Source organism: Musca domestica, unplaced genomic scaffold, assembly GCF_030504385.1.
Source record: "Musca domestica strain aabys unplaced genomic scaffold, Musca_domestica.polishedcontigs.V.1.1 4, whole genome shotgun sequence".
Lineage (NCBI taxonomy): Eukaryota > Metazoa > Arthropoda > Insecta > Diptera > Muscidae > Musca > Musca domestica.
The window spans coordinates 18,943,442-18,966,884 of record NW_026712328.1 but is presented as its reverse complement, the minus strand read 5'-3'; the positions used below and the strand labels follow the sequence as shown (position 1 = coordinate 18,966,884).

Below are 23,443 nucleotides of genomic sequence, written 5' to 3'. Positions count from 1 at the left end.
TATTTGTTCAAATTGTTCACCTTTGGCACGAATTATGACCTTCAAAAGGCCAATGAAACCGTCACACGCAACCCGAATGTTGCCCTGCGGTATTTTGGCCCATTCCCGGCGAAGCGATTGCTTGAGGTGATGGACACTTTGGTATTTTTTAGTGCCAACCTTGCTTACCAAAATACTCCAGACACAATAGTCCAACGGATTGGTATCCGGAGATTTTGGTGGCCATTGTGCGCTGGAAATGAAGCAAGGAACCTCATTTTTTAACCCTTCTTGGGTGGCGAGTGCTGAGTACGATGGTGCTGAGTCCTGTTGGAATGTCCAAGGTCTGTGGCCAAAATGTTTGCGTGCCCAAGGCTTTAATACACCCTCCAGAATATGTTCGCGATATCTTTCGGCATTTATTCTGATGCCACGGTCGATTAATACGAGCGGAGAGCGACCATCGGCTGTTATGGCGGTCCATACCATCACCATGACCGGCGCTTTAGTTCTGGTGGCAAACCGAAGGTGCACATTTTCAGCTGACCTCTTTGGCAAGTAAACACGATCATTTTGTTTGTTTACAAACTGCTGGATAACGAATATTTTCTCATCGGTGAAAACCAAATTCGGTAGTTCACCACTTTCGAACAGACAAAGCAACTCTATAGCTCATTTCAGTCTATTTTCTTTCTGTTGCTGTGTAAGTTCTTGCCATTTTTGGAATTTCAATGGCTTTACCTCGACCTCAATTTTCAAAATTTTCCGAATGGAATATTGCGATATGTTCAGCTCACGAGCCACTTTTTGGCAACTGCAACGCGGGTTTCGATCAAGTCGCTTCTTTACTTACGAACAAAATTTCATTTAAAATTTTACAAAAAAGGCTTTATAGATACTTAAACTATTTTCTCTCTCCCTCCAAATGATTCCTAAATTTTGCACTCTCAAAACTCAAAAATTAATAGCATCAATTTTTACCCACCTCTCCTAGAAATTGTTATGATATGCATCAGCACACAAACATGATGTATGCTCTCATGAAAATTTACTATAATTTCCAAAACAAAAACGTTATAAATATGCAAATTACTCGCATTTATTATATGTCCTTCTCTTTGTCTCTCTCTGTCTCTCTCTCATTCACAAAAATTTTATTCTCATCGACCCATCCATTCATCCATTTGCATTATAAATAATGATGTCGTTATTTTTAAATTGATGCATGAATATTTTTAAATGGCCTTGTTGTTGTTTGTCCACCATATGAATTGTTTGCTGCTATTAATAAACAGGAAAATATTTCAAAATCTATCCAGTCTCCTGTCCAGAAGCCATGACATTTGCAGAACACAACAACAGCAGCAGCATCATGGGCAGCGACAAAAGCATAAAATTATTATAAAATTATTATTATCCATGTCCTTGTCCGCAACGTCAAATGATGAAACTAAACTAAAGGATAATTTAATTTATGTGTGCGTGTTCGTGCATGTATTGGTTTTGTCTATCAAATTGAATGGATATATATGTACATACATATTTATTATTCGCTGGATGGTTGGTTGGTTGTTTGGTGTGTGTAAACACATTAACATGTCTAGTAAACATACATATGTAAATATGTATTCATCTGCATATGTGTACATAAAGGTCAACAATGGACGACTACCAGCTAAATACTGGTTATGTTTATGAAATGCTCTATATTCATCTAATGACATTAAAAGCATGCTATTATTTGTCATTGTGTTCGTTGACATTATTAATTCTATTATAAAGTTTGTTAAAGTTCGTTAAATTTCAAATGTTTTTATTAAATTTTAACTTCCTCTTTAAAAGCCTTACAAAAACAATTTTATGAAAATTGTTTCCTAATGGTGTTTTTTGTGGCATAAACATTTGTTACATTCGACAGCTGTACATAACGTCGTAAAATATTTCTTTGATAGTGCCTAACAATAGGCAACAGATTCTTTTGCTTTCTTAGTTGCATTGTTTAGTAAAATGCATTTAATTCTGTTGATATAATTTAAATGCTAGTGATATCAAGAACTACATTTGTGTCATCATAATAAGATACAATACAATAATCTGTTTCAAATCCCGGTTTAATAAAATAAAAGCATAAGTGAGAATGAAATATAAAAACATGTGTTTGAAAATAGTCAAAGATTAATTTCTTAATCCATAGTTTAAGGCTGTGATAAAATAAAATTATAATTTACATAAAACCAGTAAAATAACATTAAGTTCGGCCGGGCGGAACTTTTAATACCCTCCACCATTGGGTAAAGATAACATTTTTTATGAAAGTATATGAATTCAAACATGTATTACTTTAAACTACTGTAAGACTGTTTTGATAATGCTTTTAAACTTTCCAAACAACCGTACAGTGGGTGAGGCTGTTATATTGGGGCAATACCAAAACGGGAACCTATACAGGGTGAGATAAAATAAAAACTGCAATAAAGTCAAACTCCATAATTTTTCCATTTTTTTTTTTTTAATTATATTGAATGAAAGCTAAAAATGTCGGAAATAGCATTAAATTTTGGAGCCAGTTTAGATTTGTTCGAATTGGTCGCCTTTGGCATGAATTATGGCCTTCAAACGGCCGATGAAACCGTCACACGCTGCCCGAAAGTTGCTTTCCGTTATTTTGGTCTATTCCTGGCGATGCGCTTGCTTGAGGTGATCGACACTTTGGTATTTTTGAGTGCCAACCTTGCTTCCCAAAATACTCCAGACATAATAATCCAACGGATTGGTATCCGGAGATTTTGGTGGCCATTGTGCGCTGGAAATGATGCGAGGAACCTTATTTTGTAACCATTCTTGGGTGGCGCGTGCTGAGTGCGATGGTGCTGAGTCCTGTTGGAATGTCCAGGTTCTACAGCCAAAATGTTTGTGTGCCCAAAGCTTTAATACACTATTTTTGCGACAATATTCGGCATTTATTCTGATGCATCGGTCGATTAATACGAGCGGATCACCATGGCGGCTCTTGGTGGCCAACCCAAGGTGCAAATATTGAGCTGACCCCTTTGGCAAGTAAACACGATCATTTTGGCTGTTTACAACGAATGTTTTCTCATCAGAGATAACCAAATTCGGCAGTTCACCACTTCCGGCCAAGCGAAGCGACTCTTTAGCTCTTTTTATTTTATTTTCTTTCTGTTGCGATTCTTGCACTTTTTGGTATTTCAATGGCTTTACCCCGAGCTAATTTTTCAATATTTGGCAATGGAATATTGCTGTGTGTTCAGCTCACGAGCCATTTTTCAGCCACTGCGATGCGGGTTTCTTTGATCTAGTCGCTTCTTTACTTTTTGAAACATTTCTGCTAATGTTGCTGGGAGGGATGGTACGAGTCACAAAAGATTTATTCACATTTAAATGCTGGAGTGATCTAACGATAGCCACTTGTGGTTTTCCAGGCAAAAATAAAGAAATCACACTATCACGCCTAAATTCTATCACAAATAACTTTTTGTCTGGAAAATTCCCACCAAAATGCTTTTGTAGGCCTGTAAACAAAAAATGAGCTGTCAGTGGAATAATTTAACAGCTGTCGGACGAGTGGCTTGGAAATGACAGCAGTCTGTATTTGGTTGCAGTTTTTTTACCTCACCCTGTATATTGATGCAAAATCTATTACCAGCAAATATCGAATTGGAATTTTATATTCAAATCAAAAATCGATTTATCGATATGCTGAGTTACACAACCCCAAAAAATATATATATATATATAATCTTATCAATATTTTTTAGGAGTCTTCTGAAAAATCAAGTTTAATTATTTCCCTATGAACAGAATCCTAAAAAACAAAAAAAAAATATTCTGCAAATTCCTATTAAAAAGTCATTAAAATAATTCACATAATTTCTTATATAAAAACACCAATTCCGTTTATTTGTCAATAATTACCAGGAATTATATAAGATTTTTTTCAACTCATAATTGTCAATATTCTCTTTAACATGGCAATTCTATGAATATGGATATGATACATAAAAAATCACAATTTGCATAAACACATATACACATAATATCACTTTGCATATTTACATATAATCTTTCGATTATGGCCACTTTCATACAACACACTCCTCCCCCACCACAACTTTGGTATTTCCATTAGCTTTGTCGGATTTTTCATTTGCAACAATTGACACAAGGGATTAGTTTCCATTTATTTGGACAGAATTGTAAATTAATATTTAAAAATAAATGCATTCTGCTGTGGACAAGGAATTGCTGCGGTCAACTCCTAGCTCAGAATTACGAGATAATGAGCTAAAATAATTGCATAATTTTAGGTTAACTTCAGAGGGAATTTATTTAAAGTTGATTTGTAAACTGCGCATAGATAATTGGTTACGATGAAAGGTATTATGTGGATTGCTGCAGTGATTAGAAAATGAGTTTTAATATTCCTTTTGTGATGGAACGTACGTGTAGTTATGAAATTAATTCCTTACACAAGAGTGGAAAATAACTTCATTTGGCTGGTTATATATCGAGTAAAACATGTGATTATAATCCTTAAAAGTCAGGCTAATTGGAGATTAATACATTTCACATACGAAGTCTTGTGGAAGCCCCACAGCCATTTAATATTTAAACATTGCATTTTTCTATTGTTTTCAGAGATTTGTATATATAGAAATATAAACCATATTTTTTTTTGTTCCAGTTAAGGCTAGATGTTAGTCATATATAAAATGACTTTTCCTCAATTATTTGAAGGATTTTTAAAGCCTACTTTTTGTCGCTTTCTAGAATTTTTAATGCAAAAAGAAAAATTTTACAGTATAGTATAGTATAAATTTATATACTTATACTACAAGTATATAATATATAAAATACAAGAATATTTGTAGTAAAAAATGGTACATCGTACAGTGTTACTTTTAAGATAAAACAATTGTTGAGCGCTCCTCAAAGTATGCTATAAAAATGTAATGTACAACATATGAAGAAGTCACTTTCCAAATTACACTACCATCATGTGTAATCGGGCCTCTGGTAATTTTTGCAATCAAAGAAGCACACTATCAACTATTATTGACAAGACTGTATATTCTTGACACGATATATCAATGAACATAGGATTCGACTCAGTCACATTTTTTATGGTAGGAAAAGAAACGTACATAATTCGCAAAACACAGGGAAACTATTATTTTAGAAAGACATCCCAGTCATCTCCTTAAGGTTTTGTTATCAATCCTGGTTAAAATATTTCCATACAAAATATTGGCATTCGGATAATCTCGCCAGCATATATACTGGGTTAGATAAATTTCTTATTAGAACTGCAACAAAGTCAAACGCCATAATTTTTACATTTTTTTTAATTTTTTTTAATGAAAGCAAAAAATATCGAAAATTCCATTTAATTTTAGAATAACTTTAGATTTGTTCGAATTGGTCACCTTTGGCACGAATTATGGCCTTGAAACGGCCAATCAAGCAGTCACACGGTATTTTGGCCCATTCCCGGCGAAGCGCTTGCTTGAGGTGATCGACACTTTGGTATTTTTTAGTGCCAACCTTGCGTTCTAAAATACTCCAGACACAATAGTCCAACGAATTGGTATCCGGAGATTTTGGTGGCCATTGAGTGCTGGAAATTAAGCGAGGAACCTCATTTTGTAACAATTCTTGGGTGGCGCGTGCTGAGTGCAATGGTGCTGAATCCTGTTGGAATGTCCAAGGTCTGCGGCCAAAATGTTTGCGTGCCCAAGGCTTTAATACACCCTCCAGAATATTTTCGCTATAATAATTGGCATTTATTCTGATGCCACGGTCGCGTAATACGAGCCGAGAGCGACCATCGGCTGTTATGGCGGCCCACACCATCACCTTGAATTCTGGTGGCCATCCGAAGGTGCACATTTTCAGCTGACCACTTTGGCAAGTAAACACGATCATTTTATTTGTTTACAAATTGCCGGACAACGAAAGTTTTTTCATCGGAGAAAACCAAATTCGGCAGTTCACCATTTTCGGCCAAGCGAAGTCTTTAACTCTTTTGAGTCTATTTTCTTTATGTTGCGGTGTAAGTTCTTGTACTTTTTTAAATTTCAATGGCTTTACCCAAGCTCATTTTTCAATATTTGCCGAATGGAATATTGCGGTATGTTCAGCTCTCTAGCAACTTTTCGGCCATTGTGACGCGAATTTCGATCAAGTCGCTTCTTTACTTTTCGAACCATTCCTGCTGATGTTGCAGTTTTCTTCCGTCCACTTCCTTGACGTCGGGCTACGCTACCAGTATCACAGTAACGAGCGATGGTACGAGACACAAAAGATTTATTCACATTTAAATGCTGGTGTGCTTTAACAATAGCCACTTGTGGTTTTCCAGACATATATAAAGAAATCACACTATCACGCTTGAATTCCATCACGAATAACATTTTTTCTGGAAAATTTCACCAAAATGCTTTTGTACGCTTGTAAACAATATAATGGCCTGTCACTGGAATAATTTAAACAGCTGTCGGATGAGTGGCTTACAATCACCCTGTATATTCTTGATCAGCGTTAAATTCTAAGTCGATTTAGCGTTGTCCGTCTGTCTATTGCAATTACGGTAGGCTAACATTTTGAATACATGTATATTTTGCCAGTAGGCAAGTTAAGTTTGTTAATGGGCCGTGTCGGTCCACGTTTTCGTTTAGCCCACATATAACGGTACCTCCATTTGTTCGGTATTTTGAAGATTTTAGCAACATTTTTACCGGAATTGTTTCAATTTTTTTTGAAAATTTTTAATTTCTTGCCGAACTTAACTGGTTATTATTATTCCAAAGAATTATGGAACGTGGTATTTTTGAAATATATACTCTCAAGTAAATTAAATTTTTTATTGTTCGACGTAAATGAAATGATTGGTTAGAGCCTAGGATGTTTTAAATATATTTACTCTGCAGTAGAATTCAGTTTCGTTCATTCACATCTGTATGATTTAAAATCCTACCTCAATCATATGAAGGACAAACTGTCTGATATTTCATTCAAATATTAAAGAACTCTTGAACCACACACATTACTACCCCCTAAAGCAACATTTCACCAGTCTATCGAAATCATTTAATTTAAATTCATGTATTGTTTTATTTGAAATAGAATAACCCATGGCTTAGTATATATTTTGTGCTTGTATGTGATTTAATTTCCGACTACATATGTTTTACATTGAATTAATTTGTTGTTGAGACTTTCATCTCCATCCTTCAACTGGACTATGGATCGTTTTTGTAGATAATCAACAGTTTCGAAAACTAAAAGTAGATTAGAAAAAAAAACAATGCATTTTGTTCTTAGTTTACAAACAATTTACTTTGTAATCTCAGAGCAATTTAAATTGTTTGTATCATGTGTGGGTGTGTGTGTGGATGTTCAGTTTGTTAGAATGTAAATGTAATTTTACATTTGTTAAACTCCAAAGCCATAATGAATAGCATTGCATACATCCATAAAATTATTAAAAAAAATAAATTAAATATTCGTAAAAAAATGCAAAATATTTTCTGCAGCATTTTATTTCCCAAAGCAAATTCTCTTTTGTTTTTCAATTATTTGTTTTTTTCGTTTGCTCTTCATTAATACGTGGGGACATATATGCATGTTCTTTCTCTTGCATACATACACACTCATACTCACACATGGCTTTAATCTTAAACCCCATGACTAAAAACTATGTAGTTCAAAGTGTTGAGAGTCATCATGGCCGGAAGGAAGTGTTGGTGTGGCACTGCGACAATACCAAAAACAACAACAGCTACTCTAACAACTGAAATTGTTCGCCATAAATACTAGTCGATGAGTTCTGGAAACGACATAACCATATATGCACAATTATATATACATATGACAGAGATCAGGGGGGATATTGAGGTGAACCGATAAGTTAATTGTTAAATATTTTTCTGTAATCTTGTATTAGATTTGGGAGTGTAAATTTGAATGCCTAGCTTTTTTATGGAAGTATAATTTGTTTCTTTAATTTTTTGGATAACTGCATTATGGTCTCCCCTAATGTCCAGCCCATTAATCCAAGGAATAAATAGTCATTTTTGCTCCACAATCAAAAACAAAAGATATAACGTATGTATGTTTGCATGTGTATCTTCCCTTCTTGCAAGCATTGCTAGGATATCGTCCTTACGGACACTGCACACATCTGTTCATTTAATATGAGCACGGAAACGAAATTGTATCCGGTCAATTTTATTCATTCACTTAGTTAATGTATGTTGCGCTGGTGTGCGCCGTACCAACAACATCATCGTCCTCGTCATCATCATCAGCATTGCCAACATGACTATAATACAGCTGCTAACAAACTTGAAGCTGCTGTCCCATTATTCCTCTTGTTTTTTTTCTTGTATTGCATTTTATTCAGAAGCTCCATTGAAATGAAATTTTAAGAGATTAATTTAATTTATCATTTATATACATACATACATCTCTACAAGGATAGTTGGATTTAACAAAAAGTGGTTATTTCTGATAAATACTTGAAGAATGGAAAATTTCCAACATATTTCCGTTTGTGGTATGTTAAGTTTTTAAAAAAAGTGTCCACAGAGTTTTTATGTATTTTGGCATTTAGGTTAGTCATTGGCTACTTTATACAAAATTTTTAAACCAATATGTGAGTGCAAAGGAAAATTACAAAATTGCAATACAAGGATTATGAAATAGTAATTAAAGATAGACGTAACATACCTCGAATCTCAAATTATATTACAATACCAACTTAAACCCAAATCCTAACTATAAATATTCAAATCACATTTTAGAGACCGAATTTGGACCCCTTTCCACATTATATAGGGGGGGAGGGGCAAATTATTCGACAAACTTTGTTGTCATGAAATTTCTAGCATATAACTGAATATGGGAAAACACTAGGTCCTAACTCAAATTTCTTAAAACTCATTTTAGAACAAAATTATACAATTTGTTTCTCCGTTTTCAGTTACCCCACAGAACGTAATTTTTATACCCTCAGCCATTGACTAGAGAGGGTATATATCATTTGATACGTTCAAAACGCGCCAAGTCGAAATAACGGTGTTAGACCCTAGGTCTCTTTTGACCAAATCCGTTTCAGGACATTTGGAGTCGATCTAGCGATGTCAGTCCGTCTGTCTGTCTGGCTGGTGCGCACGACAAACCTCAAAGGGAGTATCCGATTTGGTTCAAACTTGGTACATCTTAATATTTTTGCAAAACTTAGATCGAGTTCGGAGATGGACAATATTGATCCACTCCTTCTGGTAACTCCCCCACAAAGGACAAAATTTTCAAAAAAAATACATTTTCTGCATAAAAAAAGAAACGATAACCCGGTTCACTCCATCAAGTACCTACTCCAAAAAGGGTCAACATTTTGAATAATTTCAACTCTCATAAAATGTGATGTAAGTGGTCCGATTGTCTTCAAATTTCACACATCTCAATATTTTTACTAACCCAAAGTCTGGTGTGAAGATGGAATATACCGATCCACTCCTTCTGGTACCTCCACCAAAAAAGGTCAAAGTTAAAAAAAAAATATTTTCTGCAAAGAAAGAGAAGCGATAATCCGATTTTCAACATTGCAAATCCTAATATTTGCGTCAGTTCTAGGTCAGTGGCAAAAATATCGGTCCACTTCATAAAGTACCTCCCCCACAAAGGGGAGAATAATTACAACATTTATAGAATGCGAAGTAAGAGTCCGATTGACTTCAAATTTCACACATTTAATATTTTTATTACAAGATCTGGTGTTAAGATGGAATATGTCGGTCCACTCCCACACTCCCCCACAAAAGGTCGAAAGCTCATAAAAATCGAAATTAATATCCAATTTCATTTAGACTTTGCACATCTGAATATTTCTATAAACACAGGATCTGTTATAAAAACGGTAGAGATCGGACCATTCCTTCTGGTACCTCCCCCACAAAAGATAAATAACCAAAACGTTTATAAAATTCGAAATAAGCTTTAGGTTCTCTTTATATTTAACACATCCCATTATTTCTACTAACACAAGGTCTGTTGTGAAGATGGAATATATCAGTCAACTCCGTCTGGTACCTCCCTATTAGATGAGGAATGAAAATGGAATACGTCGGTCGACTATATGTGGCACCTCGCGCACTCTTTTAACATTTTCTAAAAATTAGCACATACATCATATAAAGTGAAGGAAGTAACCAATATAATCCAAACCTGACACGTCGCAATATTTATATCATATTTATTTAGGTCCGATACGAAATGGCAAAAAGTTTTTTGAATAATTATAACAGAAGTCAAAATATATTTAAATAATCGAACATTGGTTGAGGGTATAATTCTGTCGGCAAAACCGACTGAAATTTTCTAACTTGTTTTTCTTACATTTTATGTTGTTATATTCTAGGTATATTTCGAACTTCATTTTAGTTAAGAAATATTCAAATAGTTTCAAAAGCAATATTAACTAATGGTACATTCCAAAGACTGCTGTATCGATTCCATTTTACCCCACCAAAAACTCTCACAAACCTCTCCGATCAATAAAATCAACTTTTTGCATAATAATTTAGGGAACAAAGTTTTGTGAACGAATTCACAAAAAACTACATTGCAATTGAATTGTCTAAATTTGATTTCAACATTTTCGTTGGGGGAATATTTGTTTTTTCTTGTTTCCCTGAATACAATTTTCAAATGGAAATATAAAAAAAGACTATATTTAATAATATATATCAGAAAAACAAAATGTTTTTTTTTTTTAATTCTTTTGCAAAACTTACGTTTTTTTTTACTCTTCTAACGTAAGTTTTGTTGTTACTAACAGTTTTTTACTTTACTTACACTGACTTTTGTGTGCTCACGTTTGTGTGTGTGCGCCTTATAGTTACCATATCCATATTTGCGTCTACACATCAGTTTCTTATACAAAACCTTGAACTGTCAACAATTTGGGTCAAGTTTTTTTGTTTTGTTTTTTCTTCCGACGTGCCGCCAAACTGCCATTTTAAGTGCTGTGGTAGTAAAAGTCCGTATACGTTTGTGTTACGCGAAAATATTTAAAATTTCCGTTTGGTTGTAAATTTCCATACAAAGCTATTTATAAATGCTTATGAATATCTAATATTTTAATTGAAATACCGTAATATGGTTAAATTAGGGTGTAATGAGGGGTAACCAAGAAAGTTTAATTTATTTATTTTTAATTAATTAAATGTAAAATATTTTTCTCAATCTAGACACCATAAAATGGGATTTATAAGGTATGTATATGATATGTTGGTTTGATTCAGAAGTATTCCCAATAGACACACAAGAACGAAATTTCTCATAACCATTCCGATTATACGAATAATTTTGTCTATTTTTTGGGTGATTCGAAAGCGATAATAAAGGTTATGGCCCATATTTACAGGTCGCTTAAATAAAGGGGAAACAAATTCTTCCAATTTTATGTGAAATGTTAGAGTGAAACAGATAAGAATTATTATTTTGGCGTCCGATTAAAGGCCCGATCACACATGATGTTGGAGACATATGTAAAGTGACTTTGCATAATTATCGGTAGTGTCTTTGTAGCATAATCTTAATCTGTGTTTATGCATAGTTTATAAAAAAAACGCTAAAATTAAGTTTGAAAATTGTTGGGAGTTCCCTAAATTATGCTATAAAAATGCTTCAGATAATTGTGGGAACTTTACATATGACTCTAACATGACGTGCAATCGACCCTTAAAATTGATTTGTTTAGCATTTTTTTTATGAAAAAAATAGACTAAAATTGACAGAAATTTCAATCAGATCATCAAAGCACGAAAGACCAAAAGATAAGAAGAAAAATGCCTCCCAATTTCTCTTCTTATCTTTTGGTTCGGATAGAATTGGGTATTCAATTGAATTGGATGGTATTATTCCTTTTATTTTGAAATATACAACAATTAATCTGAATCAAAGTATCCGCATTTTAATTAAAAAAGAAAAGCAAAGAATATTTTCATGAACATTTCATAGGGGCCAAGGGCTTTTAAGGAAATAGTTATTTTGCAGCTAAAATAGCTATTTTTTTGTCTTTTTCTTCACCGTAGCCCGACCATAATGCACAAAAGGAATTATATCGTTCGCTTTTGCATTTTGCTATCATTGATTTTCGGGCAATTGCTGGTTTTCGTAAAAGCCAAAAAAAATGAGCAACGATCGTTAGACTGGAATGTCAAGTTTTGCCAAAGGTAAATTTTTTTTCTTGACTGTTTATACCAGCTGTTTCATATTCTAAATATCAATCAGATGAATCCCAAACTTTTTAATGAATTCCTGTGCGATTTTCTTCTTTATTCTATGGACTTTCGTTGATTCGCAAATTAGGTAGAATGTTTTGGATTTGATTGGTAAAATATAATATTCTCTACAAATAGAATGAAACAAAAAAATACTCGGCATCTTTTCGTTACACTCTAATATATATTAAATTATAAGCCATATAAAATTGTAAACCAAGATATTTAAATTGTGATACGAATTTGAATTGCTTCGACTTGAATTTTGTTGATACTTTTTGTGAGAAACTTCAGAATGGCATAACTAACGTTTAATATGAGGGACATTTTCATAAAATGAACCTTATCGCTCATTTACTCCAAGAGTGGCAAAGTAAGTAAGTAAGTTTTCTTCCTCAGATGCAACTTTATTTTTCAATCAAATTTTCTGTAGCACTCAACGAGTTAGATATTTTACCTTAAGTTTGACATAAATCAACAGTATATTGCGTTTATGCGTTTATGGAGCACTCGTGGTAGAAGAATATAGATAGACTCGTCGACACAGCTGCTGGTACAATGAACTGTCAAACAAATTTTGAAATTGAAAATGTTGAATGAAAATTTATTTAAATTTGTTAAAATTGTTGAAAAACGCGAATTATAATAGCCTCCGAATGACGTAGTATAAGAAAACATATAAAAATCTACTTATATTAAAAAAAACATTTAAATTTTTTGACATATCAATGCTCCCAAGCGTTAATGCATCTACCTGTATTCTTCTGCCATGGGAGCACTTAAATACTTCAAACCATGCTTGATATTGTCCAGAACTTCAGCAGTGACATCTAGTGATTTTTTCTCCAAATTACATTCTTTGTGACGTGACACTTTTGAAAAAATTAGAGATATGACTATGAGTACACGTTCAAAAACTGAGCAGATCGAAATATGTTTATCCTTTTTCCGATGAACCGTACCTATAATAACTTTTTTTGTACGTCTGTATTCTCACCAATTTCAATAGGTTTCGCCCTTGGGCCAAACAAATATTTTTTTTTTGGAAAATATAATCTCAATTTTTTTTTTTTTTTTTTTTTTTGGGTTTCATCATTATTCATTCATTATTACTCATTTTTATTATTTTTTACATACAAATACCAAAATAAGTTCTGTCTACTTTTAAATTGATCAACTTTTAATTTTTGTACGCTCAACCTATTTCGGTAACATTCTTATAAATGCGATTCTCTAATACATTTTTCGAGTTACCGACAAAAATCGGTAAAATTAAACAGTTTATAATGTCGGTAATTGAAGGAATTTGTCCGTAAGTTAGCGACGCAATGAAAGTAGTCGCTAAGATCTACCGATAGATACCAATGTTGTCAACTTTAACTTCTTTTTATACCCTACAACACTATGTGTTGGGGGTATTATAAGTTTGATTGGGGCAGAATTTATGTAACACCTCGAAATATTGGTTTCCCATATAAGAAAGTATATATGGATCGTCCTAGCTCGCCGAGCTGAGTCGATCTAGCTATGTATGTCCGTCCGTCCGTCCGTCTGTCCGTCTGTCCATGTTAATTTGTAATCACTCTACAGGTCGCAATTATGGCCCGATCTTCACGAAATTTAAAATGTAGGTGGGGTTAATGTCAGAATAGAACCCTATTTCTTTTGGAGATGATCGCCAAATGTTTAGGGGTTGAAATGGACCAAATACTGAAAAAATGTCGGATTTTGCAGTAGCTATTCGCATGTAGCTAGAGTTTAGGGCGGGGAAGAAGCCTACCAATTTGGGTGGTCATCGGATTATATTTAGCGGGTAAAATAGACCATATCTTTTGTATTGAAAAAATTCGAAATTTTTCATTAAACCGCGAATATTTTAAATCCCGGCGAAATCACAAAGCCATGACAGGGTTACTTCTGATCTTTACATTGATGTTAAAATCCAACAAATCGGATATATAGCAAAATATGTGCGACATATATGTCTATCAAAGAAGATATGCTTGAAAGATCTCTTTTATGTCGAGAACGGCTGAACTGATTTCGACAGTTCTCATTAATTCAGAATGACCTCTTGGCAGAAAAGAAAAAAACGCCTAAAAAATCGCATAAAAATATCTCTCTAAAGCTGAAAATATTGATTTTGTAACATTTTCTCATATTTTTTCAATTTTGTCATATTTTTGTGGCATATTTTCATTTTGAATTAAACGTTTGGTAATATTTCTACAGCTAACAAAACTAAGTAGTTAGGATATCAGGATATTATATACAGATCGCATTTATGGCCCGATCCTTACGAAATTTTGCATGGGGATTTTGGAGATGATCGCTATATATTCAGGGGTTGAAATGGACAAAAAAACTGCAAAATTGTCAGCAGGTCGTAATTATCGCCCGATCCTCAGGCACATTTGAATGGGGGTTACCGGACATTGCAAAAGCCAAGCAGTTTTGGATGGCCATCCAAAAATATTCAATGTGTGAAATATCCATTACAAAATGTCCACACAGTGACACTATAATAAACTGTATCGTTTATTATAGTGTTGTGGTATTCAACGGTCGGCCCCGCTCGACTGTAGCCTTTGCTTACTTGTTATATCATAATTTTGAGTTTCAAAATTACCGATTTTTGTCGGTATAGAGAATACCACTTTTGGTAGGCTTGCTAAGAGTAAAATAGAATATTTAAAATAGGTTCAGTTTAAATGATTTTTAAATAATTTATCATGTGCATTTTTATAGTTTAAATAATCATTTACATGTACAAATTTCTGACTTAGGTTCATTTGTAATTTACCTGTAGAAACCATACTGCAAAATTTAATACTTTTATCTGAATGCATCAGCATTTGTAGCTACAAAGTTTTATGACATTTCATTTTGATAGTTGTCCTAAAGTGAAATAACACGTATATTTAGGTGGAGAGGCATAGGCGGAAATATTGCTGTCATACAAGACATAATGTCTAAATGTGTCATGCATACAAATCAATGTACTTTTGTGTCATACAAAGCGTTAAAGTTTTCAGTTGACAAAAGGTGCGTCTGCTTAGAGCTTCGGTAACAGAAAATAAAGCATAAAAATTTAAAGATGTCATAAAATGCAATATATAAAATAGGTTAAGTCGAAATCTAGAGGATGCGTCACCATAGGCAAGGTTATGTAAAATTTGTTACACTAAATTTTGTTAATCTAAGTAGTTAGATACCCCTAATAATAGGCACATTATCAAAATTGCAAAAAGCTTTTGTAGCATGAGCAATATTATTTATTATTTTAATCAAACATAAAATGTAATGCAACTAAAACTAATTTAATGCAATTCCATTATGTTATCAAATTTTATTGAAAATACAAAATAAACACATTTTTTTAATTGCATTAATACACCGAGCAATTGACCATGAATTTTGCCTTCAGCTAAATGTGCTGCATTGAAATACTTGCATTTCAGTGTGAGCACAATGTTGTCAACAATTTGGGGGGGAGAGCGTGAAGCTGACGCCAGTAGCTGCTGCCTCAATGGAATAAATCAATTAAATTGTTAGATTGTATAAATTTCGTTGGAAATTTATGGCATATTTTTAGGGGTTAATGGAATTTAGATATTGCATTTTTATAATTTGACAAACATAAAGAAAAAAGTTGTACAAAATTGTAATAAATGAATATTTATTTTTTAATGGAAATAATAATTAAAAAAAATAATAGTTCTTCTTTGCATATTTTTTTAAATTATCATTGGTTAGTTAATTATTAGAATAATGCAAGGATTATCGTATGTCCATAAAAAAGTTGAATTTATTTTGGCTGTCATTTACCTGCCATTTATGTATTTATGAATTTGTTTGTAACAGGCAAAAAGGAAACGAGATAGACCCAGAGTGCCATTTGATGATCTGTATAGAATCACATTCTGAGTCGATTTATGCATGTCCGCCCGTCTCTCTGTCCATGTATTTTTGTAAACAAGGTCGCATTTATTGCCCGATCCAGATGAAATTATGCACAAGTTATTTATTTGACCCAAGGACGAAACCTTTTGAAATTGGAGATAATCGGTCACAATTTATCCCATATATATATATATATATATATATATATATATATTCGTCCGAATATTGTGCACCCAACGTGTAATATCAGTATCAGTTAGTATGGAATTTTGCACACACGACCAAATCAGATATTGAAATCGGTTCAGATATAGCTATAGCTCCCACATATATTGTTCATCTGATTTGATATTTTTGTCCTTTTCAGCCGTAATATTCACTCTGTAACAACTATATTTGGGATAACATATTAAATACAGAACAGAAATACCTTACCCAAATTTTATCGAGATCGGTTCAGATTTGGATATAGCCCCCATATATACGTGGTGAGATAAAAAACTGCAACAAAGTCAAACGCCGTAATTTTTTACTCTCTTTAATTTTATTGAATGAAGGCAAAACATGTCGAAAATAGCATCGAATTTTAGAATACGTTTAGATTTGTTCGAATTGGCCACCTTTGGCACGAATTATGGCCTTCAAACGGCAAATGAGACCGTCACACGCTGACCGAATGTTGCTCTGCGGTACTTTGTCCCATTCCCGGCAAAACGCTTGCTTGAGGTGATCAACACTTTGGTGTTTTGTAGTGCCAACTTTCTTTCAAACATACTCCAGACAAAATAATCCAACGGATTGGTATCCGGAGATTTTGGTGGCCATTGTGCGCTGGAAATGAAACGAGGAACCTTATTTTGTAACCATTCTGGGGTGGCGGTGAAACCATTCTGTGGCCAAAATGTTTGCTTGCCCAAGGTTTTAATACACCCTCCAGAATATTTTCGCGATACTATTCGGCATTTATTCTGATGTCACGGTCGAATTATACGAGCGGAGAGTGACCGTCGGCTGTTATGGTGGCCCACACCATCACCATGGCGACGCTTGAGTTCTGATGACTAAGCGAAGTTGCACATTTTCAGCTGACCTCTTTGGCAAGTAAACACGATCATTTTGTTTGTTTACAAACTGCTGGACAACGAATGTTTTCCCATCGGAAAAAACCAAATTCGGCAGTTCAACACTTACGACCAAGCGAAGCAACTCTTTAGCTCTTTTGAGTCTATTTGCTTTCAGTTGCGTTGTAAGTTCTTGCACTTTTTGAAATTTCAATGGCTTCAATGGCGAATGGAATATTACGATGTATTTAGCTCACGAGCCGCATCTTTACTTTTCGAACAATTTCTGCTGATGTAGTTATTTTCTTCCGTCCACTTCCTTGACGTCGGGCTACGCTACCAGTATCACGGTAACGAGCGATGGTACGAGTCACAAGAGATTTATTCACTTTTAAATGCTGGAGTACTCTAACGATAGCTACTTGTGGTTTTCCAGCCAAATATAAACAAATCACACTATCACGCTTGAATTCCATCACGAATAAATTTTTTTCTCGAAAATTCTCACCAAAATGCTTTTGTACTCTTGTAAACAATATAATTAGCTGTCACTGGAATAATTTTAACAGTTGTCGGACGAGTGGATTGGAAATGACAGCAGTCTGAATTTGGTTGCAGTTTTTTCATCTCACCCTGTATATGGCATACTTTTATACCAAGAAATATGAAACTAAAACGAAACGCTGTGTAGTATGTAGTAAAAACTAAAAAATAAATATAGTAAAAAATATATAATATAGTACTGTATAGTAAACATCTTCTTCTTTTAAATTTATAAATAGTTTGGAGCGCTTTAAAATGTGGTATAAAAATCTAAAAAATATAAGGTTTTTACCTCTTTATTTCACTGTTTATATTACTCTAACGTAATGTGAAATCTGGCCTTCAATATTTTATGACTGACTTTATGGACATCTCTGACAAAATGCTAAAATTTATTTATCCTTTAAATTTTGCCATGGAGGATATTAAAACAATTCCATTTATTTGTTTACCAAATAAACATTAAAAAATATACTTTCTCCAATTAACACCTCATGAAAATATATTAAATTAATTCACCTTCGCTCAAATTTACATAATTTTCATACAGAACATATATTTGTTGTAACAAATTTATTGCATACTTAAAGGCTCACTTGTTAGGCCATGTCAAATATACTTTACGACTCCGAACAAAAATGATAATTACATTAAACGCATGAGTACGACGAACGAAAAGAGAAAGGTTTTTTTTTGTTGTTGTTTGCCAAAATACTAAAAGCATTTCGCTTTTTAAATGGAACAAATTAAAATATGAAAAATCACAATGGAACGTGAGGTAATAAGAAGAAAGAGTCCTCAACCAAAACAACAGAGCATCGAAAATGGTTTGTTATAAAAGATTCACACAATCCGAACGCGCGCGCTCTTCAACACAATAATTTCATTTTAACGTGAACTCTTTGTACAGTTGTACCATATGGTTTTTTCCTTTTTTTATTGTTTCAGCCCGGTAACCAGAAATGGAATCTGAGCAAAGATGGAGGAGTAGCAACCAAGTGTTGGCAACAATTTCAGCAACAAAGTGCCAAAAGAGGAGCTGGCTAAATTATTAAACAATTTTACAGAAGCAGAACAAACAAAAAAGTGTTGAAAGTCACATTACCTTCCACCTCTCGGTTCTGCTATGCTGCACGCCTGCCAGAATGTGGTATTGTTTAAGCAAATAATATCAAGGGCAGCAACATGCCATAAAGCAACAAAAAAAATCATGGAAACTGTTCTCCAACAATAATGTGAAAAGTTTGATTGCCAAAATTTAATTTAGATTTGTTGCTTTTTATTACACTTTTAAGAAAAATATTAAATATTTGTTATTTAAAAATATGAAAAAAGATTTTTAGGCGATATAATAAAAGAAATTTGTAAGTTCAACTTACAAATGGGGCTTAGATCCAAAATCATAGCTATTTTGGATTACCCAAAAATTTGTGAGTAATTGAATATTTGGTAATATTTTCACATTAGGTTTTAAAATTAACTTTCAAAAAATAAACTTGTCACCAATCCGCGACTATAGATCTACAAGTTTTTGTAGAGAGAAACAAAATGAGAGTTACAAAGAAGATTTACAATAGTTTCGATAATTTTCTCATTCTTCCATATCCGCTTTAAGTTTAAATACTTCTTTCGGGGATCTTCCGGTCCTGAAAAATAAAAAAACCAAACTTTCAAAATAAACCTGTCACCAATCCGCGATTCTAGATCTACAAGTTTTTATAAAGTGAAAAAAAATGAGAGATACAAAGGAGATTTACACTAGTTTCGATCATTTTCTCTTTCTTCCATATCCGCTTTAAGTTTTAATACTTCTATCGGAGATCTTCCGGTCCTGAGCCTCAATTCTTGTTCTATGAAAATGAAATGAAAACTTTTATAAAGGAAAGAAATGCCAAATGAAAAATTTTATAAAGGAAATATTTTTCCTTTCATATTTTCATGGAACAAGAATCCAGCCTCTGAAAGAGAAAAAACCCTAAACAATATCGGTAGAAAAAATCACTCATTTAGGCAGTGGCATTCATTTATACCAGAGATTGGGTAATCGCTACTACAAAATATTATTTTCGTCTTTATCTGTCACTTTATTGTTCTAGTAGTTGTCATAATCTTGAGCTTTATAAAGGATTAATGCTAATACTTAAATTGAACGTCATGACCATTGATCAGGGTGGCCCAAATAGAATAGACCAAAATAGAAGTGTGTGAAAACGATTCAAAACGATTGAATTTGGAAATTAAATTGTGTGCTATAGTCGGCCAATGAATCATCGTTGAACAATCATTTTCCCAGATACTTAAATGTTTTCCAAAACAATAAATCGATTCTGTGTGGTAGTATATTAAATTTATGATTTTTTATTCTCATATTATTTGATTAACATTATTACTTTTTTTAATGAATACAAGTGTAATAATTTTTTTAATATATAAAATAAAATTTGTAAATTTATATAAAATACAAGAGCGAAGAAGAAGATTTGAAATGATCTATGTGTACATGTAAATAACTGTTACTTCCCTTTCCAATTATTCCAGTTTTTTCCAAGAAATTTCGTTATAAATTATCCAAAAAAAAAAAAAAAATAAACAATTAAATCATACCTCCACCCATGGAAATAAATAGCTTGCAATTCTTTATGTCTTAAATAAAAAATCAAGAAAAATCCATACAAAATTAGAACTAGATTTATATAATTTTAGGTAAAAAGTAATTCTAAAGCTATTTTCTTCTCAGTGTCTATGTTAATGTGTAATTATTATTATAATTTTAATATAAAAGATTTGCTTTTAAAATAAAACATAAAAAACAAGGAAAATAATGCCACGTGTTTTGGGGAAATTTGAAAAAAAAAACGAATAAACTTATAGGTAATTGTGTATTCATATATTTAAAAGAAAAAAATTAAAAATGTCATTGATAACAAAAAAATAATAATAAAACCAAAAAACACACACAAAAGATCAATTAATACATTTAGATTTAAAACTAATAATAACAACAGTTAAAAATTAAATCTAACCCACAAAATGTCATCTTAATATTATGCAAATCAAATTGCATATTCGAAATCTTTAGTATTATGCCAATTTAATTGTAATAAATTTTACAAAAAACAAAAACCCAAGAGAAAACCGCAAAAAATGTACCCAGCAAACAGTTAGCATCAACAAAATAGCACAATGTTATGATATAATATTACCAAAAAACCAAAGGAAATACTTTATTTTAGATTGACAGGCAAGAAAACATGAAAAATAAATATTGATTTATGCCATTATGTTAGTGTTACTTTAAATATTTCGTTTCTAAAAAATAGTCCTTTTCCAATATTTGGAATTGAATATTTGCCAATTCGATTCTCTGTATTCCGAAAAAAATATGGATAGAATGGTTTTTTCTATTAGTTTTCCTCTTTTGTTTTTGCCTTTTTCTTTAACCCTTTTATCTTCTTGAAATTTGTGTTTGAGTAAAGAACCAACTTGTATTGACCCCACTGTGCAGTATGTAGCCAAACAAAAGCATATCAAATATTTCAAAAAAAGCTAGTTTTATGTGGGGTCGAATATATATCAATAAATTAAAAATATGGTTTCTTTACAGTAAAGCAAAACAAAAATGAAAACATAACATTTCGACATTTCGTTCAGAATCTTTATTTCTCTACAACTAAAACATGCAAAATTCCATATTACGAAAAAAAACCTATATATGTGTATGTGAAAACTGAGTCAAGGATCGAACACCAACAATAACCCCACTGAGAATACAACAATAAAACAAAAACACATTAAAAATATTTAGGAAAATCTAATGGGAACTTTCAAAACAAGATATGTATTTGTTTCTATTAAATTTCAATCCAGCAAATTTAAATTTACTACATATTTTTATTAAATTTTCAAACTCTTGTGAGATGTTACCCATATCTAACACACCCACACACCTACACACACAAACACAAATCATAACGTTTATATCGGAAAATAAGCAATAATAGTCTTTTTCAAATTTAAATTGAATATTAAAGTGAATCATATATAATTATATACACATGTATGTAAATACAGTTATATGTGTGTATGTAAAATTATATGCATACATATATTTAAAAGAAGCAAAAACAAATAAAAAACAAATTTACATAAAAAACAACAAACTTATAAAAAATATATATACATATGAAATATTTTAAATAATATATACAAAATAAAATCAAAACACAACAACAAACAACAAATGACGAAGCAACTTTAGCCTATATACAATATTATACATATATATGTACTGCAAACTCAAACATACCAAATACCATACAAAACCCGAACCACAACAAACGACAGATAACCGAGTAAAAATCAATTAAAATTTTAGCAAATACAACAACAACAACATAAATTATGTATTCAAACGAATAACAACAAACAATGTGCAATTTCAATTGTTTACCATTCAAAAGCAAGAACAATAACAAGAAGATGCTAAGCCACAACAATAAAAGTGTTACACTTGTCATTTAACACATCGGCCACTTCCTCGTGTATGTGGTAGTTGATGGAGTTAACCACAGGATATGTAAATTAAAATTGGTTTATTTGTCTAATTTCTAATTGTATTCCATAATCAAGAAGAACAACAATTATATGTTTAGGACAAAACAAAAACCTCCAATCATAAATATTTTCATACATATACAGGGTGAGATAAAAAAAAATTGCAACAAAGTCCAACGCCATAATTTTTACATTTTTTTAAATGTTATTGAATGAAAGCAAAAACTGTCGGAAATAGCATCAAATCTAAGAATAAATTTAGATTTGTTCAAATTGGTCACCATTGGCACCAATTATGGCCTTGAAACCATGGCCAATGAAACCATCACACGCTGCCCGAATGTTGCTCTGCGGTATTTTGGCCCATTCCCGGCGAAGCGCTTGCTTGAGGTGATCAACACTTTGGTATTTTTTAGTGCCAGCCTTGCTTTTCAAAATACTGCAGACACAGTAGACCAACGGATTGATATTCGGAGATTTTGGTGGCCATTGTGCGCTGGAAATGAAGCGAAGAACCTCATTTTGTAACCATTCTTTTCATTCATTTTTTTGGTTACAAACTGCTGTACAACGAATGTTTTCTCATCGGATAAAACCAAATTCGGCAGTTCACCACTTTCGGCCAAGCGAAGCAACCCTTTAGCTCTTTTGAGTCTATTTTCTTTCTGTTGCGGTGTAAGTTCTTGCACTTTTTGGAATTTCAATGGTTTTACCCCGAGCTCATTTTTCAATATTTGCCGAATGGAATATTGCGATATGTTCAGCTCACAGCCATTTTTCAGCCACTGCGATGCGGGTTTCGATCAAGTCGCTTCTTTACTTTTCGAACCATTTCTGCTGATGTTGCTGTTTTCTTCCGTCCACTTCCTTGACGTCGGGTTACGCTACCCGTATCACGGTAACGAGGGATGGTACGAGAAACAAAAGATTTATTCACATTTAAATGCTGGAGTGCTCTTACGTTAGCCATTTGTGGTTTTCCAGCCAAATATAAAGAAATCACACTATCACGCTTGAATTCCATCACGAATAACTTTTTTTCTGGAAAATTCTCACCAAAATGCTTTTATACGCTTGTAAACAATATAATGAGCT

General features: G+C 32.8%; 2 protein-coding genes across 3 annotated transcripts in view; both read left to right on the top strand.

The window, feature by feature from the left end:
• LOC101887830 (uncharacterized) overlaps nt 1-23,443 on the top strand; it is a 227,799-nt gene that overhangs the window by 198,823 nt on the left and 5,533 nt on the right. The window lies entirely within an intron of this gene.
• The window catches only part of LOC101887659 (syntaxin-1A), a 215,056-nt gene that overhangs the window by 189,438 nt on the left and 2,175 nt on the right, over nt 1-23,443 (top strand). The window contains exon 3 of one of the 2 annotated variants that reach the window (XM_059126938.1): nt 18,743-20,116. The exons of the other annotated variant lie outside the window; for it this stretch is intronic. The gene's annotated coding sequence lies outside the window, so the exon portion shown is untranslated. Of the gene's footprint in view, nt 1-18,742; nt 20,117-23,443 lie in introns of those variants that run through there. 2 annotated transcript variants of the gene reach the window in all.